General features: G+C 31.9%; 1 long non-coding RNA gene across 2 annotated transcripts; it reads right to left on the reverse strand.

Annotated features, from left to right (window-relative positions):
- Nucleotides 1-785: 785 nt before the first annotated feature.
- On the reverse strand, nt 786-5,664 carry LOC127711652 (uncharacterized). Of its 2 annotated transcripts, none has more exons than XR_007986835.1 (5): nt 5,586-5,664; nt 3,517-3,629; nt 3,059-3,346; nt 2,373-2,463; nt 786-1,069 (listed from the first exon to the last, which is right to left on the reverse strand). It is a non-coding gene; the product is annotated as an uncharacterized LOC127711652 (long non-coding RNA). The 2 variants fall into 2 exon arrangements; XR_007986834.1 differs by having other exon boundaries at nt 3,517-3,634.
- Nucleotides 5,665-8,568: the final 2,904 nt, after the last annotated feature.

Consider the following 8,568-nt stretch of genomic DNA (forward strand, 5'->3'; position numbering starts at 1 on the left):
GAGTCTTTTTGTTGGTGGGTTGTACAAGTACCCACCCGAGTCCACTCTGTTAGATATACTTGTAATTGTATTTATCTGATGAGTTCAGCCTTTTTCTACTGGTTTTTATAGTTTGTTCTTATGTGTACTGTTACACCGCAGTCCATGGTTAGGAGAGGGGTTGGGCACCCGCTAACATGTTTAACCCTGCCACATTCTATATGTGCCTGTCCTAAGTCAGGAGCATATAATTCAGAGGTTGCTGTTGATCAAATGCGTCTTTTTGTACAGTTCTTGTTCTGTTCTTTTGCACCACTGTCACAGGATAAGGGGAGGGTTGGGCGTCCACTAACATGTTTTACACCGCCACATTATGTATGCTCCTGTTTCAAGTCATGAGCCTGTAATTCGGTGTTGTCGTCTGTTGCTATGTTACATACTTGTTTTTCCTTTATTAATTGTACACCAATTAGGCTCTTAGTTTTTTCGTTTGAATTGTTAAACATTTGTCATTTCGGGCCTTTAATAGTTGTTTAATAGTTGACTATGCAGGATGGGATTTGCTCATTGTTGAAGGCCGTACGATGACCTATACATGATAATTTTTTAGTCATTTGGTCTTTTGTGGAAAGCTGTCTCATTGCCATCATACGCCATCGTCTTTTATATAATATATATTATATACAATGTATTATGAGAACAAAAGGTTTTCAGCTAAATTTCGAAATTTCGAAAGATATGGAAGATGATGAGTCAAGTAAAATTTTAATAAACCTTTTGGAAGAAATATTTGTTTTTTATTTATATTCATAGAAACTTGATTCAATTGATCAAAGAACAATTTTGATAACAGATCCTGACCTAGCATACAACTTTCAGGATAAAACCTAGAGTGTATAGTGTCTATAGTGTCTACATTTTCCTCCTTATATGTCAATCCTGAATTTCACCTGGAAGAAACGATGTATTCGACTAAGGTAATTAATCTGATACAGTAGAGTTCAAAGTTTCATATTCAATCATTGTATTCCTGCTGCATTTCCTGCTTTTTTATACTTTTTGTTTGACTTTGTATTTATCTTTTCGTTTTCTGTAAAATGAAAGGATGATTTTAAAGTGAAAACAACTGTTTGTCAAGACAAATCAGATATATTGCGCATGTGATGTTCATTAATATTATTTGGTATTGATGATTAAAATTAGATGTACACGACCCTACGAATAAAATAAAAAAAAAAAAAAAACTTTTGGAAATAAGAAATGCCGAAATATATTACCCAATTAAACCTTTGCTATAACTTTTTTTCTATAATCATACTTTTGTGGTATAGCTAAGTTAGAAAATGTTTCATTGCGGAAAACGGTAAGCAACTAAATGAGATCATCTTTAAATTATAGCTTCACGAATTGTAACATGTTACTTGTTGTCACACATTCTAAGACTGTCAATAAAGAAGTTGGTTGTGAAATTTTAGTGGAACTAAGAAAAAGAAGAAAACTACAATTGTTTTATAAAATTCATAATAAAAATGCAGCTCAATATTTATGTAGCCTTGTGTTACCTAAAATTCAAGATATAACACAATATCCCTCGCGAAATAAACAATATTCTATTTTACCATTTTGCAGGCTGACACTGACTTTCCAACCATTTATCACCTCCACAGTTAAACTTTGGAATACTCAGTTCAAAATGTAGACTCATTTTCAAAACTCAATGTAGAAATAAAAAACCACGACATTCGAAATGAGAATCAATCTCAACATTACTTTTATAGTCATAGAAAGTTTAATGTTACCTGAACTCAATTGAGATGTTTGGCATTCTTATTGGATTGTGACTTGCTTAGAGCCAATATTATATTTTATCCGACATGTACATGTGGTTTGAATATAGAGAAAATGCACAATTTGTTTCTCTGATTTTCCTTTCTATGTAAATTAAAGGGCTATTCTGTTTTATAGTCTCAGTTGGCATCCCGAAGGCTGCAATTTGGACTTACTATTGGTTTGTGGAAAAGAAAAATCTTCCCTATGATCAAAATTTGCAAATTGTTGAACAATTTATAATTTTTTTTTAAAGAGATCAAAACGATTCCTCGTAGTATAAAATCAACAACAGTAAAACGAACATCATCATCATTATCATCATCATTCTAATCTCTGTTGCTCTTTCTTCGCCCCCTTTCCTTTTTGCAGTATAGCTCAGTAGTATTTATGTTTTATTGTCATATATTGCATTCTCACATTCAATTTGTAGTACATTTTATTGTGGAGAAGTCTTTACCAGTATGTTTTTCTTGTGTTTAATCTTTTTTGTTTTGAGCACATTTTTTTTTTTATTTTAAACTTAAAATTTGGTCACTTTTATGAATTTGAATAGCATTGATTACCTCATTCGTCGTTCCCGGTTTCTATACCAGTACACAATACCACCGATGATGATGCCAATAACTGGCACCAATAGAAGAAGCCATAAATAATCTGAAAAAAATATGTTGAAGTAAACGTATGTTTGCGGGTTGTTGGGTTTTGAGAGATAATGTATCGTTTTCTTCCTGAACGTGTCACAATCTATAAGGACAAAAACGACCATCATATCTAATGGTCTCATCAAAAGATTGTATTATCAACACTGTTCTCAATGCAGTTGTAAAAAGTTAATAAACAATGCACTTATCTAAGAGTGCTGCAGACTTAATTTTATTTATAAAGGCAACAGTAGTATACCGCTGTTCAAAATTCATAAATCGATTGAGAAAAAAACAAATCCGGGTTACAAACTAAAACTGAGGGAAACGCATCAAATATTTGTTTGTAATATGTTTAACAAAACTAGGCAAAACAAGAGAGAACGAGAATAATGGGATTCCAAATTAAAGTAAATAGAGAATGATTCACAAAAAATATAAAGAGAACCTAAAAAATTACGGAAATAAAATTAAAGATTACAGAAATGACGGACCCACATCCAAAACCTCTCAAAAGGGTTAACTAACAGAAAAATAGAAAAAAAAAATAAACAGAAGATAGATGACCTCAATTTGACATAAACTAAAAACTGTATGTACAAACTTACTTAAATTATAACCATTTTCTGTGTCAGGAATGTGATCTTCAGTTATAGGAGTAATAGATTCCACCGATGCTCTGGTTGTTTCTATAACTGAACTTTCAGACAACAATGTTGTAGCCACAATGCCAAATGATGTTGACGTAAACAAGGAAGATGATTGTAACGGAGATGTATGTGTGGATGATATTTAAGTTTGAATTAAAGTTGATGTTGGACATAGGTTCAAGTCGACAACACATTGTCCGTTAAAACATTTGTGCAAGCCTTCCGGACACTGGTTTACCTCAGAACCTAAAATGTTCATTTAAACAGTCAAGATATTTTTTGTGTATAATAAAGATCACTGAATGCAATAATTGTGTTAAAGGGTTGAATTTTGGTATGTTCCTTGAATAATATATTAATATGTAAGACCGTAATTGCAGCATATCACACATACTAGTTAGATTCATTGTACTTACAGTTTTTTTCATCAGACCGGTCTCCACAATCAAAATTATCGTCGCATCTTTTCGCACTAGGAATACATTCCCCATTTTCACATTGAAACTGGTCTGTAGCACATGATTCTACTCTATACTTCGGACAAAAACAAGAGATATATATGCAAGTTTTACTACGTAAACAAACAGCTAATAAACGAACCTGATAGTTATTTTGTTTTCACATTTATTTATTAGTATTAATGAAATAAGAGGGTAACAGTAAAGGAAACCAAAACCAAATGACACAATAAAACAAAAGCCATGTTGTGCTTTAAATCGCCCTCCGTATAAACACATCGTGCATGCACACATATAGCAGAGTCGATATAATTTTAACAACCAATTATTTACCATGTCAGGAAGAACAATCAAATGCAATGTAAAATAAAACAGCCACTGATAAAGTTGCCTATCATATGTTTTAATTTCATGAATAAATGGCAGGTTAAAATTGGTTTGAAGATGTTAAACCTCCCAATTTCAATCTGGATTAGTGTAATACCGAACGGCACATAAAGGAAAGTGCAATAAAATGATTCCAGGAAGAAACCTTATCTCATCTCTGCATCAGTAATACTGATATACTTCATAGCAGAACACGTAAAAGCAAAACCATTACAAAAGGGGTTACTTTTTTTGTTTCCTAAAATAACGATGACACTGCAGAAAAATGAAAGAAACTATTTGTTCTTGTTTGAAATTATTAGTACACCAACAATTGTTATCCAAATAAAGGCGTATGAACAACAACAGCATACTCGTTTCATTGTCAATTAGAACTTAAAGCCAAAAGATGAATGGACAGATCCCTAATTTGTTAGGATTTTGAAAAAAATATACCCGAATACATTATTGTCAGTAGATTAAATTTTTATAATAAAAAGATGGATAAAAATCAAAAATGAGGCTAAAAAAACACCCACCCTTGTCAGGAGTGCATGAAAAAATCCGTCCACACATCGTTTAGAATGGACATTTGATAGATGTATTTGCAGCTATTTTATGGGTAAGTTGTGTCGTTTTCGTTTTCTCATCTTTATATGTGTTTGTCGATATTGTATATAATGCCATTTCCAACAGTATTTTTTATAGTTTGCTCTTATGTTATCTCTCTATTTTGTATTCTGTGCCTTTAATAGCACTATGCTGTATTAAATTTGCTTATTATTGAAGACCGTATGCTTAATTGTAGTTGTTATTAGTAAAGGTTGAGTACATTGTGTATTGTAGTTGTTACTATGGCAGGCAAAAAAAATCCTAAATTAAAAAAAAAGTATAGAGCATTTTTTGTGATTGTATTTTCAGGTATTAACACATCTAAAAGAGGGACGAAAGATACCAGAGGGACAGTCAAACTCACCGATCGAAAACAAACTGACAACGCCACGGCCAAAAATAAAAAGACAAACAGACAAATAATAGTACAGATGACACAACATAGAAAACTAAAGACTAAGCAACACAAACCCCACCAAAAACTGGGGATGATTAAGTTATCCTTGTATAACGAGTGGAATAAAATTTCAAACATTCGGCAAACAGGAAGTTGCTACACGGCAGATCTATAAAGATGCTAGCACACAACAACTCAAAATGCGCAATCCTCAATCCAAAAATAAAATTATTCGCTTCAATAGATGTAAGGAAAAGATCGACGAACGTTTTCCGTGTACAATGAGCAGACTGCTGATCAAACATAAAATCAAGTAAAAATAGAAATGGATAAAAGCAAGACAACATCGTAAAGGATTCTCATATCAGATGTCACGAGCTAACCATTCTCCCTTCTTTTTAACTGTATTTGGGAGAGAAATTACTGTAGCAAATATCTAAAATGAGATACAAAAAAGGTATGTTGATATTTAACACTTCGGTGCATTTGTTGAAATTGTATTCAAATTAAAAAAAAATGAAATATTGTTGACAAGTAAAACAGTGACAACCTCTAATTCGGTCACTGACTATGGACAGTTTTGACACAGGAGTGTATTAAGAATCTATAATTTGTTGCTTATTTCGTCTTTTAATATACTTTATGTACTTACATGTATATTAAAGATGAAAAAGAATGCCACCTTCATTATTATAATTTTCTTCATCTCTTTGTTTTATATACTATAAAATTGAGAATGGAAATGGGGAATGTGTCAAAGAGACAACAACCCGACCATAGAACAGACAACAGCAGAAGGTCACCAACAGGTCTTCAATGCAGCGAGAAATTTCCGCACCCGGAGGCGTCCTTCAGCTGGCCCCTAAACAAATATATATACTAGTTCAGTGATAATGAACGCCATACTAAACTAGTATTGAAACTTCTCATACAATTCACCTAAATTAAAAACAAATGTAGAAAATAAATTGGATACAAAGTCTTAAGTCAGTAAGCAATATTAACACTCTGAACTTTAAAAGTAATTAACACGATAAAGTAAAAACACTCTATTATATTCTATGTTTAGAATATAATCTGTGATGTCACTTTTTTTGGCGTTGATACATTCGTGTAACGAACAGTTCATAATTCCATAGTGCTGTATTTGTGATCTCTTGTAAACTAATTTTAGGTGTTCGTTGTTATTCTTAGGTTCACATGTTGAAATGTACTATCCTATTATTTATTTATCTATTCCTCTGTCCTGAGTGTTCTTGAATTTATTTGTACTGTATTCCTGTCACGTAATGTTGTCATTTTAGTGGTATGTTTAAGATTGCCATATAAGCGAGTGTTTTGGCTAGCTATAAAACAAGGTTCAATTCACTGTTTTTTCTTAAAAAGTCATGTACCAAGTCAGGAATATGGCAGTTGTTATCGCAAAGTCCGTTTCTATGTATGTTGGCATTTGATTTTGTAGCGATTCAGTGTTTCTGTTTTCCAGTTTTGTTTCCTCTTATAGTTGATGTGTTTCTCTCAGTTTTGCATTGGTTTGTAACCCGGATTAGTTTCAGTTAAATCGAATTATGACTATGGACCAGCGGTATACTGCTATTTCCTTAATTTACCAAAGTCTGTATCTATTTGTTCCGTTTACTCAAGTTTTTTTTTTTTCATTTACGAAATTATGACTGCACGTGGTTGATTATTTATACACGAATATGTTTTTATGTTTATAAAAGGGTGAAAGTTGTTCATTTCATCTTCAAAATATTGATTAGAAATTAAAAAAAGTTTTGATTTCATTTTCTTTAAAATCAACAATAAAGGATCTTCTTGGTTGGTTGTTATTTTGAATGTTTTAAGTTACGTTATTATACAATGTTGTACAAGTGTTTAAAAGTAAGTAGTAAACTCCGCATAGACATCACATTTCCTATTTTTTAAAATGTATAAATTCAAGTTCAAACAAATTCGTAAATGCACAATAAATATAAAACTATCCGAGGAGTCGTGTGTTAGTTATTGGTGTGGTCTATTGTATTGTGTGATAATTTTGTCAATTCCTGTTATCCACTTGTGTTTAAAAATGAAAAAAAAGATGTGGTATGATTGCCAATGAAACAATTCTCTGCCAGAGAGCAAATGATGCAGAGATTAAACAACTTCAGATCACCGTACGGATTTAGTGATAAGTAAAACCAAAACTGCATATTAAAGTTTAAAAGACATAAAAGAAAAATTATAATTAGTTATCAAAGGTACCAGGCTTATAATTTAATACGTCAGACGCGCGCTTCGTCTTCATAAGACTCAATCAGTGACGCGCAGATCAAAGAAGTTAGAAAACCAAACAAGTACAAATATGAAGAGCATTGATGACCAAAAATTCCAAAAAGTTGTGCCAAATACGGCTAAGGTTATCTATGCATGGGATAATAACATCCTTAGTATTTCGAATATTTCATACTTTTGCAAACAGTAAATGACCGTATAATTGATATTCATGTCAACACCGATGTGACTACTGGGCTGGTGATATTAATTGTTCAAACATGAAAACTGTGATATACAGCAACACATGACAACACATGACAACACATGACAACGAATGCATAACAGGCTCCTGATTTTCATATTTTATGAATATTACATCTTCTATTAATAAATAATATTTTCAACAATAATGAATAGTTGTTTATCACAATACATTTACAGTTAAACACATGACTTTACCTGAACTTTTAAACATTTAGTTTAGATATAATCAAAAATGCTTTGTTCCTATTAATTTTATACAACACCGCTTAACCTTGTTAGGAAAAACGTATGTCGAATCTATTAATAAAGTAGTGTCAAAAAAGACCATTAAAGTACTTTTCAAAAAATGTCAATTAGACAGGAATTCTCTGTAACATTAACCAATGGGTATGTCCTATGCACGAAAAAAATGTTTAAAATAGGTTCTTCAGGAAATAAAAGATAATACCAGAGTTGCTAGGCAAATTAAAATCAATATACTTTCTTTTGTTTACACGTTACGAAAATCACACAAGTGTGTTTCAGATAATCTATTTCACACATAAAAAAATGCTCATATTCTGTACAAGTACTCGGTGCTTGCACGAGCTGAGCCGGTCGTAGGTTTGATTAATCTATTTGTGTTTAATCAACGACTTTACCATTTATGTATTCTGTTTCTCGTTCAAATCAGTGGCATTTAGGGGTAAAAGTATATGCTGGTCGTTATTATTTTGTCTTGTCTGTTTTAGTTAATATGTTGATCTCTCAGGTTGACTTTCTTCTCGTAGTGTATTACCTTATTAATATTCAAGTGAACAATCAAGTGAATAAACCATCTTAGCGTTAAGTAAGGAGAAGTGTTCCATTAAATCGTTCTGATATGCATTTTATTTTTGCCGCTGGGCGTTCAAAATAAATATCTCCATTCATATTCCCATAAATTGTCCATTGGACCCAACTCGTATGATAAAATAACTAGGAGCATCGAAGTAAAACAAATCCCGTATTCGTGTTTACTGTTCAAAACGATAAAAGCATTAGACACATGATCATTCTAATTCCAATAATTTTCTTACAATAAACACATGAATAAACACTACATACATCTGACTTAAACTAATTATTCTTAG

The sequence above is a fragment of the Mytilus californianus genome, unplaced genomic scaffold, assembly GCF_021869535.1.
Source record: "Mytilus californianus isolate M0D057914Y unplaced genomic scaffold, xbMytCali1.0.p SCAF_8, whole genome shotgun sequence".
NCBI classification, from domain to species: Eukaryota; Metazoa; Mollusca; class Bivalvia; order Mytilida; family Mytilidae; genus Mytilus; species Mytilus californianus.